At 42.7% G+C, this 22258-nt stretch overlaps 1 protein-coding gene across 6 annotated transcripts in view; it reads right to left on the reverse strand.

Annotated features, from left to right (window-relative positions):
* GSE1 (Gse1 coiled-coil protein) overlaps positions 1–22258 on the reverse strand; it is a 776456-nt gene that overhangs the window by 100606 nt on the left and 653592 nt on the right. For 3 of the 6 annotated variants that reach the window (XM_051974845.1, XM_051974847.1, XM_051974844.1), the window contains exon 1: positions 491–580. The exons of the other annotated variants lie outside the window; for them this stretch is intronic. The gene's annotated coding sequence lies outside the window, so the exon portion shown is untranslated. Of the gene's footprint in view, positions 1–490; positions 581–22258 lie in introns of those variants that run through there. 6 annotated transcript variants of the gene reach the window in all.

Below are 22258 nucleotides of genomic sequence, written 5' to 3' on the forward strand. Positions count from 1 at the left end.
ACCCGGTGTCTTCACACCGTGGACTCCTGTAATTTATACCACCCACAGCCCAGTGGATTCACTTGGTGGGGGGGAGGGAGGGGGACTGGGGGAGGGGTGGTCAAGCAGCCTGCTCCTAAAGCTCTTGACAGCTAGAGACAGGAAATCACAACCAAAAGAAAAGGAGGGGGAGGGATGGGGCAGGCAGGGAATTTAACAACTGGCCTCCGAGCTGGCCATAGCCCTGGGGGTGAGGGTGGGTTGGAATCTTTCCTGGATCCCTACTCCGGGCATCTTTTCGGACCGGGGTACAGAGGGGGCTACAGAAGAAGGATGTTCATCTTTCCATCGACAAATCCCGGGGCAAAAAAAGAGTTCCAAAATGTGGCTAGCGTTAACTGTCTCCCCTCTGTCCGCTCAGGCAGGACACAGCTGACCCAGTCAGTATTCAACACAGCCAGTTACTGACTCCCTTCCATCAGAATACAAAAAGAAAACATGAGTTTCTTACCCTCTCTGTACCAGCTAGGCCAACCCTGGGACTGACCTCCTTGGGAGCCGGAAGCAGAAAGATCTCCAGCACAGTGTGAAGTGAGCACCGGAGCTGCTGTGGAAGTGAGAAGAATGGGTATTTCTGAGGGCAGTGAGAAAAGGGGGCTTAAACTGACGCCTTAGTTCTTGTTAGTCTGACCCTGGATTCTCAAAATCTGTGGAAGTGCTGTGTCAGATCTGCTAGGTCTTTACCAACCCCAGAGAAGATGGTGGGATCAGCCCAGTTCTGTCCTGGAAGAACCAGTGGTTTATGTGAAGACCAGTCTAATTAAATCTGCTAAATCACAGCATAGGATTGTGAATTTTTGAGCTGGAAGAGACTACCAGGTCCTTCTCCCCCCACTCTCCTCCCAATTTTACAGATCAGGAAACTGAGTCAAGGAAAAATAAATAATACCCAGGATCACCCAGCAAGTATCTAAGGCTTCCCCCCCCCCCTTTTCAGCCACAATTCAAACGATCTCACCTAGTTATAGGGGGTTGGAGAGCTACACTAATGGGGAGAGAATCCACATAGATATCCTTAAAATAAAAGGATTCTATAGTCCTAACAAGGGAGAAACTGGGACTCTGAAGTTTGAGACAGGCTTTGCCTTCATCAGGTTCACCCTTTACCAGGGCACCCAGGCCAACAACAGGGCATCAGGTTAGCAGTAGCACTGCCTCATCTTGCCCTCCAGAATTCAGGCAAGCTGGGATCACTGGGGCTTGGGTGGAGTGGACCTAGGAGGAGCAGTGCCCTCGGGGGTCAGGGATTCAGAGAGGAGCTTGCAACATTGAATGCAATGGAGACCAGGACTCGCTAGAGAGCAGCAAAGAGCTGGCTTTCTCCTCTGCCTCCCAGAGATTCTCACCAACCACCCAGCTGGCAAGACAGATTGATGACACTCGATGTCACTATACTCGGTCCAAGGAGCGCTTTATAACACCCAAGGAAATTAGTAATCTGGGAGCACGGCCTCCAAGTTTAAGAGTGGGAATTGCTCTCCTGCAGCCTGTGTGCTTGCTAACGAGGTTCTGTACTTGACTCCTAATTTCCTGACTGCTCTGCAGACTCCCGGTCGTCCCCAGCTTCCCTCCAGCCACAGCCTTCCTCGCTCCTCTTTTTCCTCCTCAGGTGCCCCTTTCCTGGCTGCCAAACATTAGCAAAAGGGTTTCTTTTATTCATTTCTTCCCTATTACTCCCCCCTCCCCTCCTTCCCAATGTGCCACCTTGTATTTTTGCAAGGAAAACTGACAAGGGGAGGGGGAAAGGGATGGGTTAATGAGACGCAGGCATTGAGGTATGTTGTCATGCTGCTATGAGTGTGTACGTGGGTATTTCCTATAAGCAGTGGGTTAAGGGAAGCTTGTCTTGAAATGTATTCACATGATACCAGGATCTCTCTCGCAGAAATAATGCCAGCAGAATGAACCAGCGTAACCTTGCAAAAGGGTAACCTCAATGTAACCTTGCAAGCTTTCAGTGTGTAGTGTTTATTTTCTGTACCCAGAACACAATCCCTTTCCTCTCTGTCGTTCTAAATTTCCTCTTCTGTTTAAAAAAAAAAAAAAAAAAAAAGGGTGGATTAGGTGATCCCTAAAGCATACCACTTCTAAATCCTAAATTCCATTCTGGCTCTAATCTCTCCAGGCCCATTAAAAGAAAAAAGATCTAATCCAGCCCCACCAAATCCACCCACCCTCCCCCACACCCCAATCTCTCTCTTTAGAAGCTTTGAGGCTAGTGGCCTAGTGGAAAGAACATCCGGGAAATCAAGAAATCTGAATTGTAGCCCTGGTTCTGATGCTATTATTACTTTGAGCAGATAATTTCTGTAAAATTCACCTCCTCTTCTATAAAGTAAGGAGCTGAACAGTGCAAGGCACCTCGAGGTTCTCAGCTGGGCCTCCACAGCCTATGTTTCAAGGTCCCCTCCAGCTCTGACCTTTTCTCCAGGATTACAGATCTTCTACAGAAGGGGACAGGAAAAGTTACCGGGTCCACCTCCATCCCCTCACTTTATAAAGGAAAAATCAGGCCCAAGAAAGTGAAATGATTTGCCTTTGGCTACACAGGTGCCATCTGGCATTTGTGCCTCAGTACTCTGCCAGTAAAATGGCCAGGATCAGCGAGAAAGGGAAAAATACTGGGGAACGTCCCTAATTTGTGTGAGGGCCAGAAGCAGAAGCAGAGGAGGGCAGCTACTTATGGGCTGATGAAAAGGAAGGGATGTGCCATCATGGAGACAGCCAGAATCAAGAGTGGTCACTGCAAAGGGAATTGTTGGGATTGGGCCAATAAGGAAAAGTAAGGAGAGCTACTTGGCAAAATGAATACGGATAAAAGCGCTGGACCTGGAGCCAGGAAGATCTTCTATGTTCATATCTAGCTTCAGACACTAACTGTGTGATCCTGAATAAGTCATTTAGCTGCCATCTGCCTCAGTTTCCTCATCTGTAAAATGGGAATACCAATAGCACCCACCTCTGAGGACTTGGAGACAGGGAGCTGCTAGGTGACACGGGGGAGAGAGGGCCAACCTTGGAGTTAGAAATCTGACCTCAGGTCCCCACTAGCTGGGGAACCTTGGCCAAGTCACTTCACCATGTTTGCCTCTGTTTCCTCATCTGTAAAATGGGCTGGAGAAGGAAACAGTAAACCGTGCTAATATCTTTATTAGAAAAACCCCAAATGGGGTCATGAAGAATCGGGCACAATTGAAAAGGTAGGAAATATTCCAGATTGTAGAGTGCCAGACTTGAAATGAGAAAGACTTGAAGTCAGATTCTGTCTCTTGCCTTCTACTTAGTGGTGTGTGTAATCCGGGCAATTTATAACCTCTCCAAGCTCATTTTCTCACACACACACACACACACACACACACACACACACACACACCCCAAAAAAATGGGCTCTCCAGCTTGAAATCTCTTATCTCTCTTCCACTAAACCAGGCCTGTAAAGGGCCAGGAGGGAAGAAATGGACTCTGGAGGTTAAACAGCCCCCAAATAGAGCCTGCTAAGGTTCAGAATTCTCATTTCCCTGACATTTTTCTAGGCTTCCACAGATGATAAAGATCATTCACCTATCTATATAGATCTTATGGAGATTTCAATTCAACAAGCATTTTATTAAGTCCCATCTCCAAAGAGAGGCCTTTCCGGATCCCGCCAGTTGATGGGGCCCTCCCGTTCCCAACTTATTTTAAATTTGTTTATACAAATCTTCTATTTACTTATCTGTGTACCTCCTGTGTAACTTCCACAAGTTCCTAGAGGTCAAGGGTTGTTTTTCATTGGTAAACACAGGCCTAAGCGGAGTGACTGATACATATAGCAAAAAAAAAAAAAAAAAAAACAAAAAAACTCAAGAAATGCTTGTTGAATGAATAAAGGAAGACCTTTTAGGTGGGTGATGAATAAATCTGGGTTACTAATACTAGCAAAAAGCCTTCAAAAGTGACCCGCAAGCCTGGGGGCATATGGCAATTTCTTAAGAGAAAAGGAAGCCATCAATTTTCCACCCAAACTCCACAACACACCCCAAAGGAATTACAATACTCAGTCAAAATCTCCCGGAGGCCTGACCTCCTAGAATAATGGTGTGGGCCGCAATCATCGTCCTCAGGAAGACCTCTTTCCAGGTCTCGTAAAGTAGCCCCAGGGGTAATGAGGTGAAAGGGTCGGTCTAAGCCAAACCTCAGCTCTTCAATTCCAATCAATACAATACAAACAATATCCATTTAGGAGCACAGATTGAGAGCCGGGAGAGGATTTCGAGATCCTAGATTAACCCCTTTTTCCAGAGTTGGAAGGGAGGTGAGTGATTAGGAGCCCAAGCTTCTCCCACAGTATGAATTATCAGAGCTGAGATGTGAATGCTCATCTTCACCCTTGGCTTCCTTCGAGTCTCAGATAAGTCCCATCTTCCATAAGAAATCTTTCCCAATCCTATAGACTCTTCCGTCAGGGAATTATTCTGGGTATAGGGTTTGTCCATTCACCTTCCCCCTTAGCTGGTCCCTCATAGGCGGGGACTGATTTTTGCCTTGGTATTTAGGATATTGCTAGGCAATCGATAAATGCTAATTAACTGTTAGGATGGTTCAGTGGATGGAGGGGTTGGGCCTGGAATCAGTTAAACCCGAGTTTAAATGTGAAATCGGTCACTGGGGGATTCTGTCTGCCAGTGATCCCTTGTTCCCAGACCTCCTTGTCGATCAGTGTTGGGGGTCACCAAGTCAAGTCATCCCCTCTGTACCGGAAAGTACCCTGACATATGCAAGGGTCCCACCCCTTTTGCTGACACTGACCCACAAGCCATCCCTAGATTCCCAGCGCTCAGCCTCTCTACTTTGACGTACTTTTAATAAACTCCTTTTAACTCTCTTTGTCCTGTGTTTTGCCTCACTGATCAAGGTAAAAGCTCAAACAAAAGAATTTTCCTTTCATCCCCTGGAGAAGGAAATGGCAAACCACTTCAGGATCTTTGCCCCATAGACAGTCCTGTCCACAGGGTCACCTAGACTAGCTGAAAGACAAGGAGCTGACAGCTGACCAACGCCAGATTGAGTGGAGGGAAGTCTCTGCTCCCACATTTGTCAGGATAATCCCCCTCCTCCATTTTTGCCTACAGATCCTTCAGGAACAAGCTCCAAAATAAATAAATAACTAAAAAGACAAGCGACTTCCATAAGCCTTCCCCGACCTCATCATCTCACAATGTCTCCCACCTGTTTCCCTATGGCACTTCCCATTTACACCTCTCAGATGGCACATGTAGCAGAGACCGCCTTGTATTATCTATCATTCATGCCTGATTTGTCATCTCAAGGACAGTGCATACTTCTGGAGGTCAGACGCTATAGCTGATATTCTTTTGGATACCAAGTATGACACTTAACTAGCTGTGCCACTTGAATAGGTCATTTAACCTCATTTTCCCCTCTCCTTCAGAACTTTATTTACTCTATCAGACTTCCACTAATGATGTTTGATCACACGCTTAAAGCTGGAAGGGACCTCATAGTACTTCTAGTCCCCAGCTTCTTAAACTGAAATTGGAGACAAATGTGAGGGTCACAAAATTATGATTTATGATCAGTATGTCTGATTCGTATACCTATATATCTAAGGTCACTAAAACATCTCTGGTGAAAAGGGTAGTGAGTGGGAAAAGTTTAAGAAAACCTGATCCAGTCCCACCACTGTATTTAACATGAGGAAAATGAGTCACAAAGTTATTAAGTGACTTGCTTACGCTTTAAAACTCTAAATCTGTTTCCTTTTCTGCATATATATATGCAAGTATCATCATGCTTGCAAGTATAGCAGGATGGTTATAAACAAAATGTGCCCTAATGCTCAAATAATCTTTTTAAACAAATACGGTTATGACCTCTTCATAGTGCCTAAGACAATGTGAAGACATGCCAGTTGCCTAAAAAGAATTGTTATGTTCAGCATGGCCTAGTGGAATGCTACTGCTGGCTTTACCACTCAAGTGTTCATTTGGGCAAGAAGCAGTCCTTTACAACCCATCCCTCTTCCCTCTCTCGACTCGATTTCCTTGTTGGCAAAAAAATAAATAAGTGACAAAGGTTGCAGCAAATTGGCAAAAATGGTGAAAGATACTAATAGTTAATGTAGAAAGGGTGGAAGACAGACATCCTGATATACTGTTGGAGATGTGAATTGGTCTTCCAGGTTCCCTTGGAATTACGAAACATTCTCAATCTCTGACCCAGAGATCCCAAGGAGTCATGGACAGAAAGTAAGGTCCTACAAAAAACAAGATATTCCCGGCAACATTTTTGGTGACAGAAGAAGGAAGGAAGGGAGGAAGGGAGGAAGGGAAGGAGGGAGGGAGGGAGGAACCAAAAGAAAAATGATAAAGCTGTATTTTGATTTTAGAACGGTGGGACAAAAATGTTCTGTATGAGGGTAATGAAATATTATTATACCCAAGAAATGAGGAATGAGAGATTCATAGAACTACAGAAAGACTGGTATGAACTGATACAGAAGAAAATTAACAGAACCGGCAGAGTTCTATGTAAATGGCTGTAATAATGGGAAGAAAACAATATCCCAGGGCAGGCGACTGAGATGAATTGCAATGAGCCATCTTGCTTCCCCAAAGCGGAGTCACCCACCCTGGCTACTCATGCCAGAGGCAGAGGTGGGCTTTGGCGCCTAAGCCTGTGGCTGTTTCAGTTGGATGACCTGTTTTTCCTTTGTTATAAGGAATCCATCAATGGTGATGATTCGGGCTGGGAGAAGGATCCAGAGAAATAGCTGGAATGTCTATAAAGGGTATCAAAGGGAAGGGGGGAGGAAGAACTGGAATGATCTCTGAGGTCCTTCACAAGTCTGAAATTCTATGAATGAATGACTGAAAAGAAATACATAAAGGGGCTTTGGTAGAGGAACAACTTGTCTCTCCCTGTGCCCCCTTCTCTGAAAGAAGGAAGTTTGTTCTGGTATCCAAGGAGCCGAGCAAGGCTGCTTGCAGGGCAGGCGTGGATCCTGACCCTGAAACCCACATACTACCCCCAAGTCCTCTCTGGAGAAGGGCCTTCCCCCCCATCCCCACCCCAGGCTCATTAGTCTGCTTTCTGGAAGCCAAGGTCACTGTCATCTCCCCAGACACGTCCCCCACCCCCCAAGAAAGGGTTAAGCCCTATAAAATTCCCTTTGACGAGGTTACATCAGTTTGCCTCTTAACCCTGGGCTGCTCCAACACTTCCTCTCCTTTCAGGACTTCTGTTTTCAATCTGTACCCAGCATACAGCTGCACTCCTTTACAATCAGTTAACAGCTGTTTTGCATAGATTTTCAATTCTAATTGCCTCGCATTGTAAGAGCAGCAGAGCCCTGGTGAATGGGGAAGCCAGCTCTGGTGAAAAGCATGCGAGGTGAATGCATAAGGAAGCCCAAGTGAGTGGGGCTGGATACGGTTTTTTATAAGAAAAGAATGGCCCTGCCCACCTCCCCTCTCTCCCTTCAGCCCTCCCCCACCCCTGTCTGTCTCCTTGGAAGGGGGCTGTTTCTCCCATCAGGGCTGGGAAAGCCGGGAGAGTTTCCATCACCTTAAAGCGAGGTGACCCGCTTGTCTCCCCCATCTGGGAAGAAAAAAGAGGAAACCTGGCTCCCTCAGACCCACCTCATTTGTTCTGAGTGCTGCTAAAGGGGTCCTTAGTAAGGCTAACCTACCCAGGAGATGGGGGGCAAGAACCTTATCACGGAAGGCTTCTCCCTCCCCAGGCCATCTCCTTCTCTCCCTCCATCCCTCCCTCTAATTCTTCTCCCTCTATTCTCTAGTATCCAGATACAGGAAGCTAATTGGACAATAAAGTACAGTACCAAGGTAATATGCTCTGGGGAGACAGCTGGTATTCATAAAAGAGAAATATTTGCATTTTAAAACTTTAAACTCTACATGCCTCTGGCTGGGCTGGGGAAAAGCGGGAGCTGGGGGTGGCTTGGTCTCTTTGGGGGAGGATTTCGTGGAAGAAATGGATTTGGGACAATTTGGGTTCATATCCTGGATCTTGCCATTTCCTACCTTTGTGACCTTCAAAAACAAGTCAGTCACTATAGGCCTCACTTTGCCCATCTGTCAAAACAGAGGTCGATTTGACCACCTATCTCTCCCTGTCTCTCTCTCTATCTCTCTGTCTCTCACCTCTATCTCTCTGTGTCTCTCTCCTCCATTTCTGTCTCTCTGTGTACATCTATCTCCTATCTCTTCCTCCCCTTCTCTTTCTCCTTCTGTGTGTCCTTTTCTCCCTTCCTCTTTCTTTCCCTCTCTCCTCCTCTCCCTGTCTCTGTGTCTGTCTGTCTCACTCTCCCCCCTCTATCTCTCTCCCAGGGCCCTCCTGACTCTAACCCCTAACCACAGCATGATGGACGTCCTGAATTTCAAAGCCTGACCCTTCCAAAAGCTGCTGCTTGCTAGCTATATGAGCTGGGGCATGTCTGGTTTGCTGTGGGCCTCTGTTTCCTTCCCTGTAAAAAGAAGAGTTTAGGATAGACAATCTCTAAGGTCCCTTCTAATGGTAAAATGCTACAATCTTCAAAAACAAACAACCTAGTAAAATAATTTCCTAAAGAAGGAGAGAGACATTGTATTTACCACTGCTGGGGTCTGGGGTCTTTGAAACTGGGCTATAGTCATGCCTGTTCTTTGGGGTGACAGTTATCCTGAAGCTACACCCCTCCTGGATCCCAGGATACAGACTGTCCCTGGCAGTTCGCCTTGCTGTAAAAAGACACATATACATATACCCCATACACACCCACGGGGCTTAAAAATATCTTAGGAAACCTGACCTGGTGAAGAGGGTTTGGATCCAAATCTGCCTCTCTCTCTACATCTGTGGCAAGTCATTTAAGAAGCCTGAATTCTGGGCAAATCCCCTGACTTCTTTTGAGTTTATTTCTTCACCTGCAAAGTCACAGAACCAAACAATTGTTTCTAAATTGTCTCTGCACTCAAAGCCTCCTAAACCTGAAGTCCAGGGCTCTTTCTCTTTTATGCTAAGATGCTTGGCTGTCTCCATCCTTCCTTTCACTGCTTCTCTGTTTTCAGGGTTCCTGAGGCCAGGAAAAGTAAAGAATGATTTAATAAGGAGTCTTCTTTGTGGGGGGGGGGGGAGAGACTGACCTCTAAAACACAATGTTTTTCTCTTCCTCAGGGAAGCTATCTAAAAGTTATAGATGTTGGGGAAGTGGTGGTGAAGGGGAAGAGCCAACTTTTTACCTCTCTATGTATTTAAGCCAAAATTTTCCAAGATCTGGTCAAATGACCATCCTCCTTTTGGCCCTTAATGCCAAATGGGCCTCTATTCATGGATGGTTTTATATTAGCAAGGTTGAATCCTAGAAAGTCGGGAGCTCTCTTGTCAAATTCTTTCATTTTTCAGGAAAAAAAACATGGAGACCCAAGAAAGGGAAAGAAATAATTGGCCCAAGATTACAAATCAAGATGGCGACAGTTGGGGAACATACAACAGTGGTATTAAGGATGACAGGATCTGGGGCTGAGGGAGTCCTTAAAAAGTGGTCTAATCCAACCCTTTCATTTTAAGGTGAGGAAACTGAAGTCCCATTATTAAGTGGCTTGCTCAAAGTCAAAGATGCCCTGGTTAGTGGCAGAGAGGGAAAACTGAAGCCCAGAGGGGTTAAGATCCTCTTGCTAATAATACACTATGACTTATCATATGACTATAATACAATCTAATATGACCATAATACACTATCACTAATCTTTGAGTCTGACACTTTCTGCCTGGGCTGGTACTTGGGCATAGTACCAATGGTGCTATGTGGCCACAAAAATAACTTCCCTGATGTTGGAATATCCCTTCCTGGTCAGCCAGAGGGACTTTTGGCCCAAGCTAGTGAAAGTGGAGGAGCAGTGTTCTTGAGCAAAAAGGCCCAGCAGTACCATGTTACTGGTCTGAGGGCAGGAGGGTTAAATAAAGTTCTGCAGGTTTCCTGAAGAGAAAATTATTGGCAACCTGGAGATGAAAAGGGTTGGATGGGTAGGAGGAAGAGAGAAGATTCTGGCTCTGAAGGCAAGGGATCAAGTCTGACCATTTAAGAAAACACTTTTTTCCTATTATCATGCCAAGGGCACAGTCCCTGGCAACTTTGCCAGGATCCTGAGTTTCAGATTAAAGATGGAACTACTGGTAAATTAATCCCACATCTAGAAAATGGGAATTATTCTTGTATCACCTATTTCACAAGACAGCTATGTGGTGAAGTGGATTGAGTGCCAGATCTGCAGGCAGAATCACTCCTATTCCTGAGTTCAAATCTGGCTTCAGACACTTGCTAGCTGTTTGATCCTAAGCAAATCACTTCACCTTCGATTTTCTCATCTGTAAAATGAGCTGGAGAAGGAAATGACAAAACACTCAAGTATCTTTGCCAGAAATACCCAAAATAGGGTCATACAGAGTTGGACACGACAGAAAAAAAACCTAAACAATTGTGTGTGTTGTAAACTTTAAAACATCCTCTAAAGCTGAGCTGAAACCACTTCTTTATTGTACATCACAGGGCTGGACCACATTAGGTACATCTCAGTTCTAAATCTTTCAATTCTAAAATAAGTAGTATTTACATAAATATATCACCTTAAGGTTTGAAAAAAGCTTTTATGTATTATTCCATTTGATCTTCACAAGTCTGCTATTTTAAAGATGAAGAAATAGAGATTGAGCAAGGTCAGAAAGCTTACCCAGGGTCCTACAACAAGTAAGTGGCTGAGGCAGGATTTGGATTCGGATTTCCTTATTCTGTATCAACCCTCTATGCACTGCACCCACCAGTCAGCTTGTAGAGGAGAATCATCTTGCTAGAATTGAGGGCATAAAACCTATAAGCAGTTGGGCGCCTCCTATTTTTATTCTCAATTCCCTTGATGCCTGATAGGATCTCAATTGAGCCACTTTCCTTGCTATGCCTCAGTGGTCCCATCTGGGATATAGGAAGTAGGACTAAAAGCTTAGGAACCCTCTTGTGTCTCCCCAGGACAGATGCAGGAACTCACACCCAAGGGACCTATCAGTAATAACCCCAGCTTTCAATTGTTTTTCAAAGAAGGATAAGAATTTCCCTGCCCTATTAGAGAAATCACTTTGATTGTTTCACTAGAAAGGGAATATTAGGGTTTGCATATTACACAGAATAAAGAGAGAGAGAGTTACCTGATCATGGGTTTAGTGAACTATCCTCTAACTGGGTTCTTAAATGGGCAGCTATGAAACAAAAAATCCACAGGAAATCTGTGAATTTGAGGAGGATGAAAAATGTTTTTCACATTCCTATTTCCACTACCCTTTGGGATCCAATGTATTTTATTTTATGCATTTAAAAACATTCTTCTGAGAAGTCCATCCATAAAGCTTCATCAGACTATCCAAAGAACACATGGCAATAATAAGGACTCTTGTGCTAGATTACCAATTAGTGCATTACTGTTTATTATTTGAAGAGCTCTAACATAGATGCTAAGAGAAGATCTGAAAAAAAGGAGTAGAAGTTATCTCTAATATCAACGATTACCTTCTCCAAAGGTCATGTTCATCATCATTATTTTGTCATTTGTCTCTTCCCACTATTAAAAAAGTGAATTAGAAAGGACTAAGCAACAGGATTCCAGAATCGGTCCAGAAACCTGGGCTATAATCCTTTGCTGCTAACTAGCTGTGACCTTAACCTAATTACATTATGTCGTTCTCAGTCAGGCCCAGAGTTGAGAAGGCCTGGATTCAAATCTAATCTCAGACAGTTACTTATGAACTATGCGAGTCTGGGCAAATCACTTTACCCTGTTTGCCTCAGTTTCCTCATCTGTAAAATAAACTGGAAAAAGAAATGGCAAACACAAAACAAAACAAACAAACCAAAATAACCCAAATCGGGTCATGAAGAGTCAGCATGACAAACTAAATAACAATAGCCCTTTGAATTAAAAAATCCAAGCTCTAATCACCAAATCATTGTGGCCTTTTGATCTGTCCCTTGTTAATTTTTCCCCTTATGGAAAATTAGCCTAGATCTATGATTTCATTGGTTCGGGGCATTCCCACTGTGGAAATTCCCTCCATGGATGCAGACTGGCCCAATCACTTATGATTTATACTCAGAGAGAGCCACCAGGAACACTGACAGGTTAATTGACTTGCTTACAGTCCTATAGTATATAGCAGAGATAGGTCATAATTCAGGCCTTCCTGCCTCCAAGGCCAACTCACTATGGCCCTCCTACCTTTCTTTGCCAATGCCTTTCCTCAAATGTGTCACCCAGAATTGAACACCGTACCCTAGATGGGGTCTGACTGCAGCAGAGGGCAGTGGGTCCATCACCCACCTGGAATGAAGGGGTTATTAGAATTATTAGTCATTTTCCTCCACTTCCTAAGTCAGCAGAATTGGCTCTCCATATGTGACCCATGGCTCCTTCCAAAGGCAGCCAAGGCCAAGTGCCTTTTGAGGAGGGGCCATCATTAAAACATTCTTCCAGCTTCTGCGAGAGCAGGGGTTTTGAAAGAAGCTGAGAGCTGAACAGCTTGAGGTCACGACACCTGAATTGTGCACACCTGTCCCCAGAGCAGAGGGAGTGCTGGACGCCCTGGTGCTGGGCTGGAGGACGGCCAGATGCTCACGCTTCTATTGGAAGGTTATTGGAACTGCCTGCCCAGCAATCAGCCACGGAGGGCCGCTGGATGGTCCAGCAGAGCCCGGTCTGACCCAAAGTGGGGGGTTCCCGTGGCATTCTGGAGCATTGTTCCCCATCAGGGCTGTAGGGTACAGAGGCAAATGTGGATGAAGGAGAAAATGCCTGATGCTCCCATTATAATATTCAAGACAGCTTGGACTTTCTGTCTCTGAAAGCCATTTCAATTACAAAATCTGGATGGCTCCAATCGACTCTCAATCAAGAAATCCCATTTAGAAAGATGAGCAATTCTCCAGCGGTAAAATAAGATCGCTTTCTTCAGTGATCAGGGTGTTTTAACATGCCCCTTGGAGACCCACTAGGAAGTGGCTGCACAATCCAGAAAAGGGATACCTGGGTAGCCAGACCCAGGCTACCTACAGTTCCACATTCTGGAAGATTCTCATCAAGGATAAATGACCTTATTGAGGAGAAAGCACAGTGTGGAAAAGGTAGGGTTAATAAACACAGATAGGATATCCATTAACCAGGCTGTTTGGGGCTCAAGGTCATCAAAAGCCTAAATTCTTGAAAGCATCAGGCAATCTTTCAGTATCTGACTGTCTTTCCCCACAATTTACTTCTTTATAATGAATGCCCTGAAAGTTCTGAGAGTATTGGACATTTTTTCCATTATTCAGTTCACCGAATCTTGGAATGATTCCAAGATAATTCCAGGAAGTAGCTGCGTGGTAAGGTGGATAGACTACTGGATCCAGGTAGAACACCAGAGTTCAAATCCAGCAGTAGCTGCTTACTCATTGGACATATCAATTAGCCACTCTGAGCCTCAATTCCCTCATCAAAAATAAAAAAAAAAAGAAAGAAAAAAAAAGAATGGTATCTCTACCTCACAGGATTGTCATGATAAATGAGATGGCTAGCTCACAGCCTGACCAAAGGCATGATATTTGTAAACCTTAAAACACTGTAACTTGCTAAGTATTTTCATTTTGTGATGTTCTAGCTGTTTTGTTATGTTCTAAGAGGTTTCTCATTCAACCCCTTCCATCCAGAAGGACTCATCAAGATCCAGTCATTTGTCTGTTTACAATTTGAAAAGGGAATTAGAACATCCTGCATTCCAATCTCAAAAGACCTGGCTCTTTGGCTCAGCCACCAATGGCTGAATAACTTTCAGAAAGTCCCTCCGCTTCAATCTAATAAGAATTGTTTTTTCACGAGGTAAAAGAATATTCTTTGCCTCAATTCTTACCTAACCTTAATTACTGAATGGATGGTTACCTCAAAGATCTTATCTTAAAAAGAGCAAAGTCTCCCACTGTATCCAGGGCCATTTCCCATCATCCTGGACTGTATCTGGCCACTGGACTCAGATGGCTCTGGAGGGAAAAGTGAGGTAGGTGACCTTGCCCAGCCTTCCCTCCCTTAAATACAACTCACTTGCATGTCATGGCACCACCTGCCTGATGTCCTGGTACTCTTCAAGAACAAAGGACAAATAACAACAAGCATTTATTAAATACCCAGTGTGAGCAGAGAATTGTGAGCTGGGAAATGGGAAAGAGACAAAACTTATCTTCTCTGAGTCAGTAATCTAAGCAGGAATATCTCTCATGGAGAAAGCAATGGCAGAAAATAAATTATTATTGCATTAGTGAGAAAGTTCTGTGTGATGTCCAAGGGAAAAAAAGAGAATTCTGCTTGGGAGGATCAGAGGCAGTGATGTTTGAAATGAGCTTTAAAGAACTAGTAGGAGGAATTCACCAGATGGCTAGCTCACAGCCTGACCAAAGGCATGATATACACAAACACACACGGGCGTATAAAACCAAAACTAAATGGGGCATCTTGATGCCCGTCATGAGGCTTGATTCTCTTAGAAATCATCACTGATCACCCCAACACACAGGGATCTCTTCCTCTACCTCCTAGAGACTTTCCACTGTCCTATAGGTGACATCAGTCATACAATAGACCACAGACTCAGAGCAAGCAAGGAACTGAGAAGTGAACTAGTCCAATAACTACATTTTACAGATGAGTAAACCAAGTGGTCCAAAGAAAGTGTCATCTTCTAGCAAAAGCTAGGGTTGGAATGTAAGCCCTAGTCTCCTTGATCCAAATCTTCAAGTCAGTCTCTCTCTCTCTCTCTCTCTCTCTCTCTCTCTCTCTCTCTCTCTCTCTCTCTCTCGTCACTACTGTTTACACCCCAGAGCTCTGTAGAGAAGAAGGCAAGGCACAGGATGTACGTGACAATGTGCCCCAACATCTCTAGATCCTTTGCTCTCTTGAACCTAGCAGAAGCTTGTTCCACATCTCCTGGGGTTCAGTGTCCATCAAAATTACAAGCTACCTTTATGCAATCAGATAACCAAAAGATTTAAACAGAAGGAAAGCCCATATACATATACATACATTCATGTATACACACACACACACACACACACACACACCCCAAACTTAACTGGAGTTCATAGATAAAAGATGGAAGAAAGAATCTAATCCAAATCCCTCTTATTGCAGGGTAGGGACTTCTCCAAAGTCATATATATGTTAAATAAGTCACCAAGCTGGAACCAGAAGCTGCTCTGACTACAGCCACCTTTGGAAGGGAAATAAGCAAATTCTAACTCTGAACCCAGTAACCATCTTCTAATACACTTGGAACACTCACTTGGTTCTATGTTGCTCTGGACAATAAATGGTGTGGCTTTGTTTCTGGCCAACAAATGCTGAATGAGAAGGTTAGTATTCATGCAGTGTTGAGAAGCCACAAAAATGATAAAAATACTTGAAATGCAATATTTCATTTTTGCCAATACCCTATCAAGATTCACCCATGACCACATCTGGCAATATGAAATTTAAAAGGCTGAGCATAATAACCAGGTAGCTCAAAGACACAAATCCTGCCAAAACACGGTTTTGTTTTGGTTTTTTCCCATGCTAAGAATAATTCTAGATTAAACATGTGTACTGCTAGCCATGATGGCACACACCTGGAGATGTGAGGCAGGAGGATGTCTCTGGTTTGGGAGTTCTGAGCTACAATGGTTTAAGCCAATTAGGCGTCAGCACTAAATCTTGCACTAATAACATTAGCCCTTGGGAGCCTGGGGCCACCAGACTACCTAGGGATGGGTAAAGCAACTCAGGTCTTAAAAAACCCAAAGTAGTTTAAAATTTCTGTATTGCTCCACAGTTGGAGTGAGCCTGAAATAACTTCCACAATTCCAGTCTGGACAGGACAGGGAGACCCAGGTTCAAAAATAATAATGCACTGAACTGCTTCCATATTAGCTTAATAAAATGGTGAATAACAGACATAGTAGGCACACACCCAGGCTTGTGGCTCACGATACTCCCAAGGGCAGTTGAGAACCAGATTAAAATGTAATTGGAAAATATTTAACAAAATAAATAAAAATACAATAATACAAAAATAATGTTGTGGTTTTCTAAGTCAATATGCAGGTGGTTTAGTGGCCTCTAATTCTATCTGACTTTGGCACCAATGGTGTAGAAGCCCTGAACTCAAATACTGCTCTTGATGGAGACAGATCAAATTGACAAATCCATAGATAGACATAACCAGACTGATCAATAGATCCAAAGACAGAGATGCAGATAGATTAGACCCTATTTGGGGGCTTCCTTGAAGAAGATACTGAAATGGTTTGCCATTTCCTTTTCTAGCTCATTTGACAGATGAGGAAACTGAGGTAAATATGGTTATTTATTCTGCTATTATTATTATTATTCTGCTATTAAGTATCAGAAGTCAGATTTGAACCCAAGAAAACAGGCTTTCCTGATTCCAGGCCTGGCACTTTACTGTGTAACTAGCTGTATCTACATATGTATAAATGTATCTGTACATAAAGATACATGAGTACATACATGAATATATGAGGCCACGGGTCAGGCAATCAATCAATAAATATTTTCTGCCTCTATACCTTCTTGTTTCCCTGGCTTAATAAAGTGATTTATTGTGTGATTATGTTTCAAGGACTGGATTAAACAACAGGAAAGGTGAGAGCAGACCTTGCCCTCAAAGAACTTCCATTCTAATGAGGGCAACAACATGAAAATAAGTAAATACTTGTAAGATACAGGCAGAATAAATAGAAAACTGTGAAAGGGGAAAGGATGAGAAAATGCCGTGTGCAAAGGTGAAACTTAAACGGAGGCTATTAGTGCAAAAGCCAAGCATAGGTAATGGAGCATCCTGTTGGAAGCAAATTGCCTTGTTAGGTCTCATTTTCATCATCATCATGTAACAGGGAGTTGAATTAGATGATGTCCGAGGTCGCTAGCAGCTCTAGGTTTCCTTTTAGGATACCAGAGGCTCCAAAAAATGATTGCCTTCACAAGGTTCATCTATATTTCCCCTAGAGCTTAAGGCATTTTTAAAAAAGAGGTAACTGGAGTATTTTGAGCCAAGTCACTGATAAAAAAAAAAAAAAAAAACCAAAATAAAACAATCTGTGGGTTGGTTTGTTTTGCTGTTGTTTTTAAATATAGCTGACATCCCTCTAAAATCATCTAAAAACAAAAATGTGCCTTATTCTACGGAAACTACAAGATAACTTATAACCTAAGCCAACTTAGTAAAAGCCACTATCTTGAGATTCCTAAGAATTCTTCCTTTTGATAGCAATTAGAGACCCCATCAATGAACGTGGTTCATGGTGTACTAGGGTCAGAGCCACAACAGATCATCCATATAGGTCTGTTAAGGAACCTTAGAGGTCATTGAGTCCAGCTCTCTCCTTTTACACAGGAGGGAAACTGAGGCTGAGATGTTATAGTGACTGACCAGAATCTCACAGCTAGTATGGAAGGTAAGCTTTGAACTCAAATGTCCCCAGTTCTAACACTACCATCTAGAAAAAAGCTGTGGTCACTTCTGAAGAGAACTTTCTCCCTTTTCTTTCAAAGTGAGCATGACATGTTCTTATTTGGATTCACAATCAGAAGCTTAAAGACTCAATCCTTTTCTGCCCTGCTCTTTATTCTGCACCCTGGAATTTTAAGATTGAGCCCCAGAAAGGACCTAAGACACAATTTTACTTCATCTCTATTTTACAAAGGAAGAAACTGAGGCTCAATGATGTCACAACATCAGTTTATGGTTTTAAGCAAGGGACATTCCAGCTCATGAGGTCTATTCTTGGCTCAACCACTAAATTATTGAATGACCCCGGGAAAGTCCCCAAGCTGTTTAATTCCCCCAATGGTAACATATTAATGTCAGTAACACAAATTGCTGCATTTAAGAACTTGGCCCCATTTAATATCACATGGTTTGGAGTGGAAAGGGGAGGGGGGCTAGAGAAAAGTTCTACAGAGTTGGCGGGCATCTCTCTACCTTGCTGCAAAAGTGCTATGGGAACTAGATGTTTGTGAGACATTTGGGGACTTTCCAATGGGAGATGCCCTACAACAGCAAAATATATCACAGACAACCGCAGTCCTCAGCTAAAAGGAACCTCCAGGGCTCATCTGCTCTAACCTCCTGCTTTTGGGGAGCTATGTTACTTTACTGATGAGCCAACAGAGGACATCAGACATTTTGTGTAAGGTCAGCCCTAGTGCATTTTCTAGGCTATTTAGCCGATGGACCTCTCCATTAGATGAGTATATCTCTCCCATTCAGACACAGCTAACATTTATATGGGCCGGGAACTATATAATTTGTCATCTCATCTGATCCTTGCAACAACGTTGGGAGACAAATGCCATTTTACAGATGGGGAAACTGAGGTAATCAGAGATCAGTGTCTAGGGCTGGATTTGAACTCATTCTTCCTAACTCTATTATCTGTGATCTGTCCACTGTGGCACATAAGAGATCTCAAGAAATGTTGGAACTAAGTTCTCAGAATGTCAGACCTGGGAGAGATCCATCTATTCTAATTCTCCCATTTTACAGATGAGGTCCACTGAGCAAAACTGTCTTATCTCAGTTAACAGCTAATTAAACTAGCACCCATGCCCTCTGATTCCCTACTTAAGTGTTAACATTTCAAAATACCATAGGGCTAACCAATGACATTAAAAAATACCTTCCTATTTTACTTTCTTTCCCCAGAAAGCTCCTGGTGATGCAAATGGAGATTAAATTCAGAGAATTTGTTCTCCTATGGATGGGGGATACCAAATGTCCTTGTTATCAATTAATCAACAGATATTTATTAAGCACCTTCTGCATACCAAGCACGCTGTTAGACCTGGAGAGACAAGTACAAAGAAGGAAAGCTGCCATTCGTCATGAGCTTATATTCATTTAACTTAAATTTTCTTTCTCAGATAGCAGAGGTGCGATCAGTGTACCTCCTCCAAAAGTGTCACTTGTGATTACGAGATGATCTAATTCACAATACCCAAGGGAAGGAAAAAAAACTAATTAAAGGGGGGGAAGTTAGGAGAAAGGAAAAATGGCCCCCATCTCACAGAAGGCACCAGGGAGCTGCCAGGCTCTTAGTTAGGAACAGCTCAGAGGACTCCACGAGCCAGCCACGACTACCCCATTAGGCCACTCAGTTTTCATAGGCGCCTTCATCGATCACAGGGCCACGGATCACTGATCTGGCAAACGACAACAAGCAGACTAACCAGCTCATTCTGGGATTGTGGGTAGCTCAAGAGAAGGGCTGGAACTGTGTGCCAGTCCTGAGTGTGGATTATTCAAATCCTGGTACATTCCCTAAGCATTCACATACAACCCCCTCCTCAACTCTCCAACGGCCAAAATACCCACCCACCCTGGGAGACAGATCAATGGGAGCTATGGGAGTCTGAGTATGTGCTGACATGGACCTATCTGGTCTGGTAATCCAAAAAAGTGTCAGTCCTTAGGACTGCCTTAAAATCTAGCATTCTTCCAATCTCAGCTTAAATACCATCTTCTAAATCCTGGCTTTTTAAACTATGGGTCATGAAATTATGATTTATTATCAGTAAGTGTTTATTTTGTACACCTATTTTATATATCTATATACCCAGAGTGCCATAAAATTTCTCAGGTGAAAAGGAGTCACAAGTGGAAAAAAATTTTAAGAAGTCCTGTTCTAAATGAGCTCTTTCTTGTCCTCCCCTCATCCTCCACAGAACTTTAATGGTTGAACAAACAAACCATTAATAGAGGTTGTACCATTTGGATGTCCTGATCCAACATCGAGGTTGTAAACCCTAATTTTCAATATGGGCTCTCAAATAGGATTGTGCTGTTATCCCTGGAGTAACTTGTTCCAGTGATCAAAAGATGGTGTCCCAATAACACATTGTATCTAGCTACAATATTTAGTCAGTATTATAATAGATGGAGAGATATTAATAACATTGTATCTAGCTTACAATATTTAGTCAGTGTTACAATAGACAGATATTACTAACACATTGTATCTAGTTTACAATATTTAGAGTCAGTGTTATAATAGATAGATATTAAGTCCTAGGTTCAAATTTGACTTTTTTTGTTATTTTAAAAAAACACTTGCCTAGTACTTAGTAGGTTTATATAACTAGTCTAATAACTGCTTCTTGATTGACTGGTTGATTTCCCCAAAACACCACCCCTCATCTCTCCCCATAATCCCTTTCTGTGTCCTGCTTCCCAGGAAGGTGTGCCGCCCAAGTTGGATTCCTAAAAAGTATTTGTTGGACTTTCCAGTGCTGGATTAGGAGCCTTACAAATCGGAGGGAGCTTGCATTTTAGTGAAGAGGATTAAGTATACCTGCTTGCCAGTTTTGAGTCCTGGTGTTTTCTTAAGCACATTGTAAATTATACCCAGCAATTCCTAGAAGATCAAAGTTGGGCTTTTAATCTAGACCACTTGTAGGCTGACCACAAAGAAGCAGGAGACCAAACAGTTTTGGAACAACCCAAGTGAAAACTGACTCCTTTGGATGGGAGCCTCCAAGAGGCTGCATAGACAAGTTTCCACAGCTCTCTTTCCCTGTCCCCATCCCATCAGCCCTCAGGGACTGATAGCATCTCACATACCATTAGGGCACACTCCTATTACAGGATGCAATTTATAGGAGGCACAGAGGAAAAATTCCAACCAAATGGCTCTCTGGATTTCTACATTAGAAGGGCCTCGAGGGAAGACTCACTTTTGGAAATTCAATAGAATATCTATTTAAGGCTAGTGGTCACAAAGCAGGAATAATTATAATAGCTAGCATTTATAGAGAGCCTTTTCCAGGTGCCTTGCAAATATGATTTTTTTCTTATCTTCTTAACAACCCTGGGAGATAAGCGTTATTATTATCCCCATTTTGCAGATGAGGAAACAAAGGTCGATTCCCAAGGTCAAACAGTTCAGTGTTTGAAAGTGGATTTGAACTCGGGTTTTCCTGACTCTGCTTAAAGATCGATTTACTGATACCTCACTACCTAATCAAAACCCAGGATACATCAAGGTGGAAAGACTCAAGAGCTGGGTTAGGAATCAAGACCTGTATTCCAATCTTGAGTTGGCTATTGAGCACTATTCAGTCTGACAATGGTGACTTGGAGGCAGCTGATAGTGCCAAGAACCAACTTATTTTTTCAGTGTGTGCATTTAGACCTCATAAATTAGGAATATTACAACTTGGTGTTTACTTTATTGTTTTGTTGACTATCTAGGCACAAGAAAATGACAGGAAAAATGTTAATACAGATTAAAGTTTAAAATGTGTTATGTACATGCATGTGTGTATGTTTGCATTTTTCCTGAGTTGAATATTAAACATTCACTGGCTCATGTATGTATGTGTGTATGTATTTTTTCGGAACTTGCATATTAGATGGGTTTATATATGTGTGTATGTATATGTATTTTTTCCCTGAGCTGGTCGTTAAACATTAACTGGCACACATATGTGTGTATACATGCACATATTTTACCCTGAACTGGTTGTTAATATCCATTGGTATATTATATGGGTGTGTATGTGTATGCATATGTATTTTTCTCTGAAAAATTTACTGGCATGCTATATGGGTATGTATGTGTCTACACAAATATTTTTTCCCGAGCTAGTTGCCAAACATTTGGTGGCTCACATATGTGTGCATGCAAGCATGTAGTTGTTTTTTTTTTTTTTTTTTTGAGCTGGTTGTTAAACATTTGGACCTCACAAATCAGAAATATTACCAATCAGTGTTTAACTTGTTGCTTTGTTGACTATCTTGGCATAAGAAAATGACAGAAAAAAAAGGGTGAAAATGTGTTGTGTGCATGAATATATGTGTGTATATATTTTTCCTGAGTTGGTTATTAAATATTATATGAGTATGTATGTTGTATGTACATGTATACACACATACATTTTCCTGAGCTGGTTGTTAAGACATTTACTAGCATATTATGTGAGTATGTATGTGTATGCATATGTATTTTTTTTCCTAAGATGGTTGTTAAACATTTACTGGCATATTATGTGGGTGTATATGTGTATGCATATATAAAACTGAGCTGGTTGTTAAACATTTACTGGCAATATTATGTGGGTGTATATGTGGATGCATATGTATTTTTTTTTCCTGA

Source organism: Antechinus flavipes, chromosome 2 (genome assembly GCF_016432865.1).
Source record: "Antechinus flavipes isolate AdamAnt ecotype Samford, QLD, Australia chromosome 2, AdamAnt_v2, whole genome shotgun sequence".
Taxonomy (NCBI): domain Eukaryota; kingdom Metazoa; phylum Chordata; class Mammalia; order Dasyuromorphia; family Dasyuridae; genus Antechinus; species Antechinus flavipes.